The 17,712-nt window shown below is 34.7% G+C and overlaps 1 protein-coding gene across 2 annotated transcripts in view; it reads left to right on the top strand.

The window, feature by feature from the left end:
* Window positions 1–17,712, top strand: part of LOC118191715 (uncharacterized) — a 40,437-nt gene that overhangs the window by 5,536 nt on the left and 17,189 nt on the right. The window lies entirely within an intron of this gene.

The following is a 17,712-nucleotide window of genomic DNA, read 5'->3' as shown; positions in this document are numbered from 1 at the left end:
AAGTATTTTGTGTTCCATAAAAGTTCTAGTATAAGCATAATTCGGCTAGCAGATTGTTGAAAAAAATGTTGAGTTAAAAAAAAAATATATATATATATGCCTTTACTTCATGAAAATAAAATGGCATCCGAAACAAAACTAGCAGGTTGCTGTAGCAATGTTGGTCGCCAAATTTTCGCTAAAAAATCGACAAGTTACCATAATTCAAAGATTAACCCTGTTCTTTTTTGTTTTGTTTGCTTAATTTCTTTTAAACATCATTCTAGCTTTATTATAGTATTTGAATAGAGCATGTGGCAATGATTAGATAATTCTTTAAATGATATACAGTCAAAAGTCATTAATTCGGACACCCATAATCCGGAACAATCTATAATCCGGACCTCAAAGCTACAAACTTTCTGCGCATGCGGCGCATTGACGTAAGACCTTTACGGCTGCGAATATGCGTGTGCGCATGCGCATAAAACGTTTATGCGTGCGCGTTTAATGTATAACGGACGATATAAGCTAAGCTAAAATTATCTAATTCAGTTATGTTGCAGATTGCGTTGTTCCGTAATCTTCGAATTGGATCCGGCTTATTCTTTTTTGCAGACTGTTAGAGCAGTTTTATAAAAGTAAGCTTGAACTTTAGATTATATCAAATAGAATTTCCGATATATATTTGTTAATATGTAAAGGATCTAAAGCGAAAGTATGTTTTGAAATCCGAAATCTGTTTATCAATTTCACGCTGCTTGGCGGGGGGAACGCCGCGTGTAATGAATTGGAAGTTTATCTGTCAGCACTATCTTTATCTTCAGGGCAGATGTTTTTATTTTATTTGGCTTATAATTTCTTACTAAATGTAGTATTTCATCTCGATGTACTCCGTCTTTGATATGATTTAAAACAAGTTCCTCGTCATTATAATTCACTTCTGATAGTGAAGAAAGTGACACAGAAGTTATTGAAAACAAAAAAATTTTGATTGACAAATTAGTCGGTATTCTCGACACAGTAATTATAGGACTTTAAGAGCGGAACTTTGTAACTAAACAAGAAATTATGTCTGTTTAATAGAATTAAAGAGAAAGTATTATCACATGAAACGAAGCAACTTAAACAACTTGCATTGAAAGAAATGTTTAATAAAGTAAACAAATAAATATTAAGCTTTTTCTTTTTGTAAATTTTGATACCCTTGGATCATAATTGTTCTTTATTTCATAAATTACGGTTTCATATTTTTAATTTTGTAATTTCTGCATGTCATTTTACCAGATTTAAACTGATGATCTATAATACGGAATCGCCGAAGTCCCGACGAGTCCGGATTAATGACTTTTGACTGTAATATGCATTCTGAGTTATAATATATATAACTGACTGCACCTGCCTGCATGCTTCAATTTAATGCCATTGCTTATCACTGCACAATTTTTATGATGATCGCGTACTTTCATAAGTATTAAGATATGCCTGCTCACGCAGCTGAATTTTCTTCGCCCACGGGTGTTGGTACTTCTCTAGTAGCATTTATATGGAAATATCCTTGCCTAGTGCACTTTAATGCGATCTACTGGCGAAAACTCTTTAGTAGTTAATGACTAAAAAAAATAAGTCATAAAGTTATAATATGAACGAAATATAATACTGTTAAGTGAACCTAGCGCCAGAGTGTTGCTATGGTAAACAAATATAGTGAATTTTAAAGAGTGCATTTATTCTATTGTGGTTTTTGCGCTGTCAATGAAGTAGATTTAGATCAATCCGATAAGTTTAAATGAAATGCAAGAAAAAATGCGTATAATTTAATATTCCGTATAAGTAATGTAGAGTATACATCAGATTTTTTAAGTTCATTTCTTCATGAAATATTTTGACTTCAGGCATTACCATTCAACCCGTCAATGCCATGCCCTCACCGCAATGCTGTCTGACCATCACTTTTAATGAATAATTTTTTAATTTAATTTGTTAAATTTTTCCTGTTTTCATTGTGAAAGGTAAGTCGGACCCCCCCCCCCCAAATTCAAAAAGCTTCCCTTTTTCTGTTGTCTTATGTCATATACAGTTGATTTTCCCTTTTATCCATTTTTTGCAGCAATTCCACTTTTTGTTTAATGAACATTGAAACATGATGTCGCTTTGTAGATCCTATTGCAGCTCCAGAATTATTTTGGCATAATTGAAAGTTCAAAATTTAATTTTCATAAAAATGCTGTATTAATAACAACCTGCAAAAAATAATGAGCTGAATCAATTCAGAAAATTAAGGAACAGTGCAATACGCTATATTAACTGAAATTCCATGGAATCAGTAAAGTATAATTTTGGCCTAGCTTAATAGCGTCCGTTATATATATTATTGGCTATGTATCATGATATTGGCGACGGAAGGCAAGTTGTTCTGCTAAATTTTGTCTTGTTTCTATCACGCACTGTGACAATTAAGCTTGAATTAGATTAGTTTAGTTATTTATTATACTTACGTCTATTTCTTGCACATCCTTAAGGCTTATCCGAGTCCTGAATGAATAAATTTCCACGTATACTTAAGGCTTATCGAGAGACGGCGCTGGATATTTTACCACCTGATGGAGTCTCTGCAGATCCTAAATTCTGCTGTCAAGACCCTCCGTAGGTTCTAAATTTTTGCCACCTCTAAATTTCGGGTTCTAGTGCTTTCCCTAAATTCTAAAAATTTTGTCATCCCTTAATTTTGTTGCTCGGTGCTTCTCTAAATTCCAAAAATTTTCATTCCTGAATTCGTAATCCGAACTGTGGCGTCGCCTCTGGGTTTATGCGAAAATAAACCAGTTCTTCTTAATGCAAATAGCACTAAATGTGATCTTTTGGTATGGGAAGTATCATGATTAAATAATATGATAATATTTCGTGAATAATTATCATGGATAAATAATATTATATGAATATATCATGAATAAATAATATGGTGTATGAGTATCATGAATAAAATCTATTTTTAGCATAAAATAATTGTTTCTTCAATAACGAGATATTTTATCTAATGCCGAAGTGAAATTAAGAATCGGAACTCTCCTCATGTTTTATTGTGGAAGGGGAAAAATCAAGTGCGCATGTGTAAAGCATTAAAAAAAAAAAATTGTTGGTGGCTTTCAGGGTCATTCCAAATATTAGACGTCCAGATCTTGGACTTTGTACTGTATTAGATTTATATATAGCATTGTTCTAATATAGGTATTCTGACACAAAATCAGACTTTGTTTAAAATTTACGGTATCCTTTGGCAAATAGTTTATTTTTTTATCCCAAGATCGGCACCAATTTCAAGAAGATGCGAATCCTTCCGCCCACTACACAAAACCAAAACAAGAAGTCAAGGACAAACTCTGTGTCGATGTACACATTGACCTAGTTTAACTTAAAAATACATCAGAGAATTGCACTGCCTTCACTTTGCCCATGTACACATCAATGTATTTTCACCTAAACAAAAACAGGAATATCGTGTTAACCAGAAAAAATGGCCGCTGTCTTAACAGAGTGTTATACAGAGATGAACAAATAACCAAACATACATGCTTCCTAACATAAAACATTAAACAACAAATCTTTTAACAAAAATTAACACACAGAGATAAATAAATGAAATATCAATTTTTTAACTTACCTTTTTTCACATGCATATAGTCGCGCTTCCCACCACTATCTCCTCCATCCTTTATGTAAGCAATAAAATAAATTTTTGATTGTTTCAGCTGTTCTGTTGTTAATGGCGGAAAAATACGTATAGTAGTGTCCAAACCAAAATTCATCCTCTAACATACCTCAAACATATTCAAATGATGGTACATACATCAAAAAACAACACCCAACGCACATGCAACCAAACACAGGAATTGAAATGAATGATAAGACTTAAAAAAAACCAGGTCCATATGAAAGGGTTACTATTACGAAAAATAGCCAAAATCGAGATTTATCACATCACGTTTGGCAATATTCGCAGAAATAACCCCTTTTTAATGATAAAAAAATTTTTTCCCTGCAAGGCTAGTTTTGCCAACAATATCGATATTAGGGTTACTGAAAAACCTGTTTCACACAGCGGGCTTCCAGATTTCATAAACAGTCCGCTTGGCTATTTTTTCAGACAGAAACCAAGGGGTACTGTGCAGTAAAGAGCAGCCATCAGCCCTGACCTTTTCTGAAATGACGTGCCAATTTTTTTCCATATTTTGATTCTACGACTCAAATTATTCCAAACTGCCAAGTTTTGTAAAAATCGCACGAATAGTTTTCAAAAAATTAGCTGTCAAAGGTTTAGCGCCTCAATATTAATTGAATTCGATATATATCTATTAATATCTTTTTTATTAAACTTATTCTTCCTTTCTTATTTTGAAATTTAGGCTCATTTCAAATAAAATTTGCCTATTTTTTATGATTTATTTTTAAAATTTATTTAAAAATAATTTTTATAAATTTTTCGAAAACAATTTTTAGTTATAATCTATAAAAGTTTTGCTATCCTCTTAAAGTAGATGTGTTTCTAAGCATACCTGCAAAAATTAGAGTTTTTTATTCAAAATTTCTTAACATATTTGTGAATTTACATTTTGGCATGTTTTGAAATTTTGGGTATTTATTATAAGCGATAATAATGAAAATGTGGTTTACACACTTTGTTAAAATTATTAGAAAGTATGAATGATGTCTTTTTTTTTTTTTTCGCTTGTGTGCAATGAAAGAAAGGAAAGGAAAATAGGTTGCTATAAATTAAGAAGTTCCCGAGTGAATTATTCTTGGTGCAGACTGAAATAAAATGAGCCAAGATAAATTTTTATATTTCTCACCAAAAAGTGCAAAATTTAATATCTAGCCATAATTTGATCGTAGAATCGAAGTATGGAAAAAAAATGGTATGTTATTTCAGAAAAGTCTGATTTATTGCCAAAATACCTATGTTAGAACAATGCTATAAATAAGCCTAATATATACGCTAAAACGTGTTTTGGAGACATGTAAAATGCAAGTTAAATTTCGACAATCTGTCCAGTAGAACGCAAGATATAGAACTGTCCCTTTCTCTTTTGTTTTTCTTTCCAGCAAGGTGTACATTTGTTTTTCTGCCTCTTTTTTTATTTGTATGCTGTCTTGCACGCAAATAAACAAGCACAACTCGACTAGGCGAACTACCTTAACTTGCTCTCCACTGACGATAAGTCGCTGTGTAAAGCAATAAGGAATTGTACGAGGTGGCACAATAAAATTCTGCGATTAAAGGGTCCCAAAGCATTCACTACACTGATACTGAGAAAGCAGAACTTTTAGCCCAGCACTTGGAATCTCAATTTCACACAAACAGCAGAATGCTTGGAGTATGAATGATGACTTTTTTTCCCCACTCGTGGACAATGAAGAAAGGAAAGGAAAATAGGTTGCTATAAATTAAGAAGTTTGCCAAGTGAATTACTCTTGATGTAAACTGAAAAAAAATTGCCAAGATAAATTTTTTAATTTCTCCATAAATTTCTCACCAAAAATTAATCGAAACATGGAAAAAATTGGTATGTTATTTCAGAAAAAGACCAATTTTGTGTCCAAATACCTATATTAGATCAAAGCTATATATAAATCTCATATATATCCTAAGTCATGCTTTGGAGACATGGAAAACGCAGTTTGAATTTCGTTAGTCGACCCAGTAGAATGCGAGATACAAAACTGTCCCTTTTTTTTTCTTTTGCACAGTACATAAAAAATTTATTGTTTCGGGTACCCATGCATTGTGTTATCCACCTTAATATAAATTACCATTCAGAGTTTGCCAGACTCTGGCAGCGAAACATAGTTAAGTTTTAACAGTCCACAGTTCCATTTTCATGTACAATACAAAGTCTGTAATCTGGACATCCATTATCCGGAATGATTCGGTCATGAATGAATTCGGTCGCCGAAGTCCCGACAAGTCCGGATTACGGACTCTGTACTGTAGATTATTTTTTGTTGTATTCCAAATACCAACAGTTCCTATAAACAAAATTGTGTTGTTTACTTTCATTAAAAGAAGTTGCAGTAAAATTTCTGCAGGAATTCGGTATTTTGGCACAAAATCACAAAAGGAAATACTGCTTTGTATCTATTCTTAAGCGACTGCCATGAAATTTCCATCAGAACAAAAGAAACAAAAACCTCAATTATGAATAGGTTTATTAATTGATTTGTGATATAAATATCCTTAGTTATTATATATATATAAGTTAAAATACAAAATATATTTGAAATGAGATATTTGTATGGGATAAATAATTTTTGGGTTAGAGTAGATTGAAGGGTGCCCCTTGTTTTATCGCCAAATTGTTGTTTCATTTATGGTAATTTGAGTAGTTGAATGTTATGGAAACCCTATTATGACGTAATTGGTAGCGTGACTGTTGTGAATTTGAATGATGGGAAAAGATTTGTGTGGATTTGTTTGTGTGTTGGATATTGGTTAGGAGGTACCTTGGTTATTTTGTGGTTTACATGATAAAATGGCTGAATGTGGTAAGATTAATTTGAAGTTTCTGTATGATTTGGAATGAAAGGGAAAAAAGCATTAATTGACTGGTGTGTAAATGAAGGTTTACTTAGTAGAAATTATAAGTGTCCTGTTTATAGGAAGGAAATGCGTATGGTTGAATGTCGGAGAGTACCGTCACCACAGAGGATGTTTTTTACTCTTATTTTTGTGAATTTATGTGGCATCGCCAGTATACAGATTCTAGTTCAGATAATTTTAGGAAGTTTTTCGATGCTGTTAAAGAATTTTGTTTGCCTGAAGAAAGGGAAATTTCTAAATAAGGTAAGTGGATATATCCTTTGTGTAGTGCTAAGATGAATTTCTTTTTTTATGTTGATTGTTTGACTTAAAATATAGTTTATTGAGATTATATATTTTTTGTTGGCTGCTCCTTTCACTTTTGATATAGATCTATGTGTACATCAGTGGTTCTTAACCGGGGGTGCGGGAGAAGCCCCTACCTAACCATAAAAATGATTAAATATCATTTATTAAATTTCTTATAATAAAATATTTGAAATCTGCAATAGTGTCCCCAATATTGAAGCTCATGAAAATTGGTAGCACCTAGCTCACTTATTGGGAAAAGACACAGGAAAGAACCGGTGCCAATGGGTGTGTACACCACGCTACGAAAAAGCATGAAATGCTACAAACGAACGCGAACAGGCAGCTAGGTGACGGAGAAAAGAAAAAAAAAAAAAAACTTTGTGGGAATACAAGCGGAGAACGTTATCCCAGCTTGCTCATGCACTGAGTTCAATATGTGCTACTCCAATCTAATCTACGGATTCACAGATTTGTATCTACATCTACTGCGCCTGTGTTAGGTTGAGTCAACTATTGTGTCTGCGACATGTGTATTGTGTATTTTGACTTGTCCAGAAACCTCTTGAGACTAATACATTCTTAATTGCCCGTTCAAGCCGAATAGGATTCAGTGATATTACAAACGTAAGAACATTTTATGTATTATGTTACATTATTTCTAAACAATTAAATCGATTGTAGTGAACCCCACTATGTCAAAAAACCAACAATGGAACGATAAGTGTGCCAGTTATGGATTTAACTGCACAACCGAAAAAGATGGCACGTAACGACCGCAATGCATCTTGTGTTCCAAGATATTTTCAAACAGCAATCTCAAACCATCAAAGTTATTAGAGCATTTCAACAATCTGCATGGTGGCGAAAAAGCGCATAGCATGAACAGCTTGAAGTCAAAGAAGGCTCGGTTTGATACCAGTGGAACTATCCTAAAATTGTGCGGACCAGCAATTAAAAAACCTTTATTAGAAGCATCATATCAAGTGGCATATTTATGTGCAAAAAAAAAAAAAAAAAAAGAAAAGAAAAGAAAGAGAGAAACCTCACATGATCGCTGAAGAGTTGATTAAACCTTCTGCTTTAATTATTGCTAAAACAGTTTTAGATTCGGAAGTACATAAAAAAATTATCAAATGATATTATACAATCGCGAATACAAGATCTCAGTGAAGATATTTTAATGCAAGTAATTGAAGACATAAAAATCAGTCCACTAAAAATAAGCATGCAACTGGACGAGTCAACAGATGTTGATAATTGTAGCCAACTTTTGGTATTTGTCAGATATGTGAAGGAAAAAGAGGTGATAGTAGAATTTCTATTTTGTGAGCCACTGGAGGTGAATACGAGAGGAGTTGATGTTTTCAATCGCATCAAGGATTTTTTTACTAAATATCAATTACCAATGAATGTGATTGGCTCAATATGCACTGATAGAGCCCCAGTAATGTTACAAAAATTCAGGATTTTTTTCACACACGAAAAGAGAATTATGGTGATTTCTATCATATTATTACCTATATGTTTTACCACCAATCCTCACATTCCATAACACAGATTATGTTCGTACTGCATTAATAAAAATATTAGCTAGACATAGTTCACAATAAAAATTAGCTTTATTTCGGAACTTCGCGCACACTCCCCGACTGCCTTCCCAACTCCCAGAGCTTCTCCTCTAGGGTTGCTACACTTATCAGAGGGCACAAGGCGTGCTCCTTATCGCCATCACCACAGAGTTTCCCCCCAGTTCCTTTGATGGCCATTCAAAGGAACGACATCAGGTTATGAAAATATCTCAGAGGATCCGTACTGTTGGGTATTTTTTTTTTTTTCATAATTACGAAATTAGAATATAAAATTAGAAAAGATCAAAATGCAATTCAATATATAAAAGATAATGACACATATAATAAACATGAAATAACAAAAAATATGTTACGATATGAATTTAAAAAATATGTTTTAAATTGTTATGTAAGAAGCAAGTTTCTTAGGGAAGTGAACATGTCTTCCCGATCTGGTAACAGTTTGTGTCTTAGAGAGTTTGTTTGCAGATTTATTCTGCTGAACTGTCTTTAAGTCTTTATTTGTTTTCAGTTCAGGCAAATTAAGAGTCCGAAAGCAAATAGGCTGGTTTCACACGGTCTATAGACACAGTAGATTTCAGACCATTAATATCAATTGTGAAAGTTTTGTTCGTTCTAGAAAGGACTTTATGTGGACCTGTATACAGTTGGCACAGAGGTGGCTTCACTCGATCGACATGCAAGTATACATGCGTACACGACTTTAAGGTAGCACTTACATAACACTTTTCTTGGCAATGTGCAGATGTTGATATTGGATTTGATTGTTGCATTCTATGCCAAAGATTCGTTATAAATTGAGTGTCATACGGAGATATCTTAGATGACGTTATCATATCACTAGGCAGCTTGAGAGTTGTGCCGTACACCAGTTCAGCACAAGATGACTGTAGATCCTCCTTTACGGCTGTCCGAATACCAAGCATAACAACTGGTAGTGTTTCAGTCCAGTTATTGGTCTCGTGAGCCTTAAGAGATAATTTTAAATGTCGATGAAATCGTTCAACAATGCCGTTGGACATTGGATGATAGGTTGTCGTTGTGATTCTGTTCGTACCTAAAATGCGCGTAAATTCTGCAAAAAGTGCGGATCTCATTTGAGAATCTTGGTCTGTTGTTATGATCGATGGGCAGCCAAAACGAGATATCCAACAGTTGAAGATGGCTCTGCAAATGGTTTCCGTTTTCATATCCGGGATGGGAATGGCTTCAGGCCATCTGGAGAATCTATCTATTAGAGTCAAAAGGTACACGTTGCCTTCTGATGGAGGTAACGATCCGACAATATCCATATGGATTTCTGAAAAACGAGCATCAGGAAGAGAGAATGTGCCCAGTGGTGCTTTAGTATGCCTAGTAATTTTCGATTTTTGGCAAGATTCACAGGATTTCACCCAATTTTTGATATGACGTTTCATATCGGGCCATACATAACGAAAACAAATAAGCTTCGTAGTAGCTGCAATTCCTGAATGTGACGGATTATGCAGATGATTAAAGATGAGTCTGCGAAAGGAATTCGGAACAAATGGACGAGGAATGTCCATTGATATGTCACAAAGAATATTACCATCAGAATACTGGCATGGTTTAAATTCTAGTTTCAAAGATGATGTGTTGTTTTTGAGAAGGTCTTGTACCTCCGGATCATGCCGTTGAGCTTCCGAAAATTTTTTAAAATCCAAAAATGGAGATTTTGTTATGGAATCAATTTCAACTCTTGAAAGAGCGTCAGCAACGATGTTTTTTGAACCTTGCATATGCCTAATATCAGTAGAGTACTAAGAAATAAAATCTAAATGGTGCAATTGTCAAGGTAAACATTTATGAAGGTTCTGTTTGAAAGCGTATATTAACGGTTTTTGATCCGTATAAATTATAAAATTTCTGCCCTCTAACATGTGTCGGAATTTCTTAATTGCAGAATAAATTGAAAATAATTCCATATCGCACGCGAACCATTTCTGTTGACTTTTATTGAGTTTCATAGAGAAAAATGCTATAGGTTCCCATGTTTGTTGAGACAACTGCATAAGTGTGCCGCCTATAGTGACATCTGAGGCATCTACCCAGATGCTTAGCTGGGCTCCGGGAATAGTGTGTCTCAAAAGGCTAGCCTGAGCAATGGCATTTTTGGCAGCAATAAAGGCTTGTTCAGCATTCTCGTTCCAATTTAATTGTGGGGATGAATCCTAAACACGAGAACGAGATTTCTTTTTATTAATATAGCCTTCTAACAATTTTATTAAAGGAGAAAGAATATGTGCTGCTTTAGGTATGAAACATCTGTAAAAGTTAAACATGCCTAAAAATCGGCGAAGCTGAGTGAGAGTGGTAGGTTGAGGAAAATCTAAAATACATTTGACTTTGTAAGGAAGAGGTTCAATTCCGTTTTCACTAAGGTGAAGAAAACCTAAGAAATCAATAGACGTTTGACCAAAGGTGCATTTTGAAACATTTATGCAAAGTTAATATTCCTGAAGTTGGGAAAATAAAGCTTTCAAATGCCTGCAATGTTCCTCATTATCATTAGAGGCTATGAGCAAGTCATCAACGGAAGTGTAAACACCTCCTAAATCCCACGTGACTTCATCTATAAAACGTTGAAAAGTCGCGGATGCACTGCATAAGCTGAATTGCATATGGATACTTTCGAATAAACCATGTGGCGGTTTCATGGATGTCGGCTGGGTTAATTGGTATTTGATGGTATGCCTTAATCAGGTCGACATGACTAAAAATTTTAGTACCGTGCAATGCAGCAGTAAAATCGGCTAAGCATGGAATAGGGTATTTGTCTTTTATTGTTTGAGCGTTCATTGATCGATAATCTCCTACAGGTCTCCATTCACATGGTTCCAAAAAAGGGATTCCTACAGGACTTCCCTTTCTTGGAACCATGTGAAGTGGGGATGCATAATTGCTGCTCGAAGGTCTCAAATGCCCCAATTGCATCATAGTTTGAAATTCTTGTTTTGCTATTTTTAAGCGATCTGGAGCTAACTGACGAGGTTTTGCAACCACAGGTGGACCTTTAGTTATGATATAATGAACGGTGTTGTGTTTAACAGGTTGGCTAGGATCTGGTAATCTAGTAATTGAAGGAAATTCTTTTAAACTTTTGTGATATGGTGTATCGCTAAATACAATTTTTACTGAATAAATGCTGGCATTTTTCACGCAGCCGACGGTTTTAAACTGTGTTTTTAAATCTTTGAGACATTTGTTTCTGAGATCAGGCACCGGCACCAATTCAAAGAAATGGAGAAAATCTGCTCCAAGAATGGGTGTACTAACATTTGCTATAAGAAAAGTCCATGTAAACTGTCATCTTAATTTGAAACCCAAAGAAAGTGATTTTTGACCATAAACATGAACAGTGGAAGAATTAGCAGCGAAAAGTGTTTGTTGGGGAGAATTCCGTTTCTGAGAATTATTTGCTGGAAGTAAGGACACGTCAGAGCCGGTATCGACCAAGAATGAAAGGTTTGTTCTGCGGTCACAAATGAACAGGCGATGTGAAACTTGAGGCAAAGAATAAGTCGCCTCTATTCTTTGCTGGTTTCGTTTCCCTGCCATGAACAAGGTTTTGTACATTTGTCTTCTCTACACTTCTTCCCAAAACGTCTATGATACCAGCAAACAGAATAATCTCTCCTTTTTGAATTGCTTCTTTCCTTATTGCGATCTCCGCGATTTGGCGAGCCACCACGAGAAAGAGAAATGCGATCAATACGTTTGTTTAATTTTTCTATTTGTTTAAATAATTTATCCTCAAAAGACTGATCGACTGTGCGAGAAACGGCACAAGTCCCTGGGGTTGGATTTACTTCTAAAATTCTGTCGGCAATTTCTGCAGCTTTATCTACAGTTAAATTGGAAACCACTGCCAAAATAGATTGAACAGTCAAAGGCAAGCGTTGAAGGAATAATTCTAACATTAAGTTATGAGGAACATTTAAAGATTCTGCTCGGCGTTTCATATTTCTAAGCAAATCGGAAGGTTTTCAAGAACCTAATTCCTCTCCAGATAATAATTGGCGAATTTCTTGCTGAGAAGATTCTCCTGAACGATTTATTAATTCAGTTTTGAGCTTTGTACATGGACAATAGGGTCTGGTTTCATAAGTAAATCCCGTATTATTGATGCAATATCTGGAGGAAGATGAGCAACTACATAATTATATTTAGTAATGGATTCTGTGATAGGTTTGGGGGTGGCAAGAGCAAAGGTACTTTCACACATAATAAACCATAAAGGTGGGTCTGATCGGTTATAAACCGGAATTTGGACGGCATGAACATCAGACATTGTGCAAGGTTTTTAAGCCAAAATAAAAGCAAAAATTTAACTAAAGAAAATTATAAGTAGAAAACAGAATTATAAAATGATCTATAATTACTACTCATCTGTGATTCAGAGGATGAAAACCGATGTAATCCATTACTTCTGGTTTGAAGATCTTGAGTGATGGCTTGTAGTCAAAACCGAAAGTGCTTGAGAACTGTTCATATGGCCTGATTTAACACAGTCTGGGTTACCATTATGGTGATTCCTATCATAGTGTTACCTGTATGTTTTACCACCAATCCTCGCATTCCATATCACAGATTATGTTCTTACTGCATTAATAAAAATATTAGCTAGAACATAGTGCACAATAAAAATTAAGCTTTATTTCAGAACTTCGTGCACACTCCCCGACAGTCGGCCTGTCTCGCTACTCTCAAGAAGCTTCTCTTCTAGGGTTGCCACACTTATCGGAGGACACAAGGCGGGCTCCTTATCGCCATCACCACAGAATAATGCATTACCGGAAGTTATAATAATGCATTGCATGTTGCATCATCATGCACTTGCGTCGAAAGCATTGCCAGAAAGTTTAAACAATATCTAACTACAGCAGTAAATGTAGTAAAATACATCCGAGGGCGAGCGCTTAATCGTCGCATTTTTCGAGCATTTTGCGAAGAAATCGGTGCTGATCATACCGTGCTCCTATATCACACCGAAATACGATGGTTATCTAAGGGCTTAACAGAGTTTTTGAATTGCGTGAGGAAATTATTCAATTACTGACTAAATCAAAACTGTTATTTAGTAAAAGATTTTAAGAGTAATGATGCAATGCTGAGGCTGGCCTACTTAGCAGACATATTTAACCATTTAAATGAATTGAATCTATCAATGAAGGATTTGGTATGAATATAATAATATCTAGTGAAAAATTATCTTCTTTTATCCCAAAATTAGAAATTTGGATCCGTCGAGTAGAAAAGGGAAATTTTGCAAACTTTCCGTTGCTTGATTCTGTTATTGCGAAAAATGAAAGGAATACAATTATACCCGACATTGTAATACATTTGAGACGATTGAGCGAATCATTCAATGGATATTTTTCTACTGGAAATATTACCAAACCTCAGAAATGGATACTGGATCCATTTCTATTTGACTTAAATTTGATGGATGATAGTGTTCTGAAAAAAGATTAACTTATTGAAATGCGAGCAAGTGGACATGTTCAAATGGAATTCGAATAATTAGAATTGCAGCAATTCTGGTGTTCACAGTTACAACATTATCCAGAGTTGGCGAACGGAGCACTACAGTTACTCTTACCCTTTGCTACCACCTACTTGTGCGAAATGGGATTTTCATCGCTTTTGCATATAAAAACTAAAGCGAGAAATTGCTTAAATGCAAGTGATGACTTGCGCATATGTCCTTCAAAAAAGGAACCTCGCTTCGCCAGTATAATAATAAACAAACAACAACAGCTTAGTCATTTATAAAAATAATATTGTTTCGTATTTATATAAAATGTACAATGTTTTTCAATAAACAATAAGTTTCACAAAAAATGTATTTTTTTAGACTAAAAAAATTAAAACACATTTTTCAATGGGGCGCGGAGATATATTTTCAGATTCAATGGGATGCGACTCGCTAGAAAGGTTAAGAAACACTGGTGTACATGGATAAAGTCAAGGGATTGTGCAATGCCAAGTTTGTGCACTTCTCTGATGTTTTTAAGTGAAAATAGGCTGATGTGTACATGGATAAAGGGAGTGCACAATGCCAAGTTTGTGCAATTCTCTGATGTTTTTTTAAGTGAAAATAGGTCGATGTCTACATGGATACCGAGTTTGTGCAATTCTTTGACTTGTTATTTTGTCTTTGTGTAGCGGTGATTTTTGTCTCAAAACACTACACAAACAAAATAATAAGCATTGCACAAACTCGGTATCCATGTATGCCAAAAGTGACCAATTTTTGCCAAAGGGCACCCGTAAATATATATTTACCAATTGTTTGTAGTTATTGGCCATCATATTTTTCCTCTGTAAAATTCACCAGAAGATTGATCCGAAGTAGTTGTGCTAATATATAAGTACTTAGCATACCTAGCAACAAACCTTCAGTTCCCTGAACTGCTAACAGAATACTGCATGTGATTTGTTTACCAAAAAATATTATACATAATTCGGTATCATTTCGAGCCATATGTAAGAAAACTGACCAGCAACAGTGCATGGGAACCACTTTTGAACAGTTTGCTGAAATTGTGTGTGAGAAGACCATCAGAAACTATGTGCAACATATAAGTGTGAGTAATTGTGTTAAATTTTACACATTTTTGCAATGTTTTTGTTGTTTTTTTTCCATGCTATGTCATTTGTGCTTGGTGGTTTTCTTTCATGGCTTCATCATTTAAAAATACTGTCTTGCATTTAAGTTATAGGTGGTTGGATTAAAAATGCACTCAAGGTTTAAAGCTAAGTATGGGATGAGTTATATATACTCCATTTGTTGTTATGTAGCACACATGGCCAAACTGCGGCTCTGCAGCTCGTAAGCTACATTCGATTCTTTGTCATCTGAAATGTGACTTGTTTCAAATAAATATAGTTTAATTTTTTAATACGGTACAACTCTGCTATACGCCCTAATTTCACCAGATGTGCCGATATGTGTTCTGCACTGGTTTTTGGTGTTATTGCATGTTGTATGGCAACCCTGTTGATGTTGAAAAATCTTTCGCTGGAGCTCGTTGGTTCGCGTCTGTTTCTGAGAAGATAGGGGGAAGATAAAATGGTGGAAGTTGTTGAATTGAAGGTCGGCAAAAGGAAATATCATTGTGGCCATCCTGTTGAGGGGCGGTGAGTGTTTGAAGGAGTGGAAAGAGGGTCTGGGAGATTGTTTTTAGTGGCTGTGCATGATAGAAGTAGGGATTTGTGATTTTATTTATTTGTGAACCATAGTATAAATTTTCTGGATAGCGTGTCTGGCTGTCAAATACAATAATGATTACGTGGCGGCATGTTAAAGGCGGTATGAAATTGGTATATCTGCTGTTCGAAAAGGCATTAATTCATGGTAAGAGCATTTTATTTTATTTTTGTTCTTATTTTGTAGAATGTTATGTTCATTGCTTCTTTAGTATGAATTTCTGTCGTTATTTTTTTTTAATTGTTTGAAATTTTTTAGTTATTTTAGTTTATTTTGTTGATTAGTGCATAGTTTCTAGATTGTGCAATTCATAGATGTTTTTTAAAGTTGAAACAGAGCACTGTGTACATGGTATTCTTTGAAATTTATTAAAGCGAAGTGAGAGTAGTTCATAGATTTGTTCGTTGCCTAGATTGTGCCATTTGTAGATGTTTTTTTAAGTTAAAAGATATCGCTGTGTACATGGATTCTTGTCAAATATTTTTGTTTAGAAACTTTACGTTTTTCCTATCTAATTTTTTTGTTTTTGTTTTGGATTTTTAGCTTAAATTGTGTGTTCAAAAGGTGGTTTTTGCATGTGCGAAATCCGCGTTTTTGGGAGACATTTTAGGCTTAAAGTTCGAAATGTACACAAAAAATTTAGATAGTAATATGGCAGAGTGGAATTTCTCGTAAAAAATGTTTGGCGACTTGAGGCTGCATATCAGAGTAGTTCTTTTAATGCAAATGGAAAATGAAATAGAAGTCATGCATTGCCACATTTCTTTATTAATTGTTAGGCTGATATTTATTTATTTTAAACTTTTTTCCGAGTTATTTTACTTAGAAATTCAAGATGAGACAGTAAGTCATTTGTCATGACATTTATGGATCCAAGAATGTGGTGAATCCGTATACCTATTTGGCAAGCGCTTAGGAACTAAATTAATGTGCAGATGTTTGCCATGTTACAAAAGGCCTCCACATTGAACATCTGTGCATGTTTGTAGAAATATGAAGAGTTACACATTCATATTATATCTGCATCTGCAAAATAAATTCTTTACAGTGTTGTGTTTCTATGGGTTTGTGAATTTAGAGTAGTTGATGACAACACTTGATGAAGTATCAAAACACAATTTATTTGCCAATATTACTCAGGACAGTTCCAAAAACAAGCAACACACTCAAGATGTTCTTTATGATAAGACTCACGATTCACTCAACGATGCACTACGATATATTACTACTTTGCATACAGACAGTGTTTATATAGCTTTTAGTCTGTCATGGAGAACATTCTGAGCCAAACCGGTAAGAATGTTTTCTAGAATGTTCTCCATCCATCTATGGCATATCTCCAATTTTGTCGCCAAATGTAGCCAAATAGGCAATTTCATGCCAAATATGGGGATCCTGCCTTCCCTTGCTATTGTCTGGCTACCCTAAACCCGCCGCCTTGTGGGGAAGCTGTTTTACCATTGTGGAAATTATTTTGATTAATTGATAGATGGCGCTAGTTTCGTGTATTAAACACGACGTTCCTTCTGAATTTCCATAGACTCTCCACTGGCAGCTCGATAGATGGATCTTTAGATGCTACGCACACTTTAGGAACACTTCGGTTCCTATTTAAAAGATTTCGATTGTGAAAACATATAGATTGTTTGTCAACTGAACCACCATGTTTTGATTAATGATCTGCAAATATTGTACATATTAAAAGTTGCATTTAAAAAGTGATTGATGTCGATTTATAGCAATCTTAGAATATTTTGAAACAACCGTGGTTGGGGATTTCGTAACAGTAGTAATGACAGGTATGTTTTCTTTCAGTAACATTAGTTCTGATTTCCCATGTATTTGAAAAACAGCTCAAAATTAAACAACTAGGTTGAAGAGTTCGCCTGTTAGGCAAATGGAATATGTGCTTGACGTAACGTTTATGTAGCCGGCATAAACTACTAGATTTGTTAGCAATAGGTTAGATATGTCAGAATTATCCTAACGATTCAAGAGGTGCTTTCGAGAATTTTCAATGATGC

The sequence above is a fragment of the Stegodyphus dumicola genome, chromosome 2 (genome assembly GCF_044657685.1).
Source record: "Stegodyphus dumicola isolate Sdum_Otavi_A_Nest chromosome 2, ASM4465768v1".
NCBI classification, from domain to species: domain Eukaryota; kingdom Metazoa; phylum Arthropoda; class Arachnida; order Araneae; family Eresidae; genus Stegodyphus; species Stegodyphus dumicola.
This window is presented reverse-complemented; position numbering and strand designations above follow the sequence as displayed.